Below are 391 nucleotides of genomic sequence, written 5' to 3' on the forward strand. Positions count from 1 at the left end.
GCATTAGGCTTGGGACTGAATACCTGACCATGTAGGTATTGTTCTGTTCCCATCCCAGAGCCGCAAAGGGTATGGAGTGCGTCTGCGCTTCTGGCCTGGTTGACCTTTGTGCTAGCTGAAGCATGCCTTTTCCTTTCCTGATTTGTCTTGTCTCTCACATCACTCGCGTTGTGTTCCCAAGGGATGGGGATATACAGGTAGAACAATACTGCCATGAATCACGATCGACCGGGCAGCTAAAAGGGAGGGGGGTATGACTTGGGACACATCCTTATCAGACTTGCAGGTACGGAGGCGCATCATGCATATGCATGTACGCAGGCTGGAGAAACTTCCCCTTGGCGCTTTGAGGGAACATGAAAGGAGGGGGGGGGGGGGGGGGGGGGGGGGG

This window comes from Trichoderma aggressivum, assembly GCF_033847375.1.
Source record: "Trichoderma aggressivum f. europaeum strain CBS 100526 chromosome Unknown scaffold_007, whole genome shotgun sequence".
NCBI lineage: Eukaryota > Fungi > Ascomycota > Sordariomycetes > Hypocreales > Hypocreaceae > Trichoderma > Trichoderma aggressivum.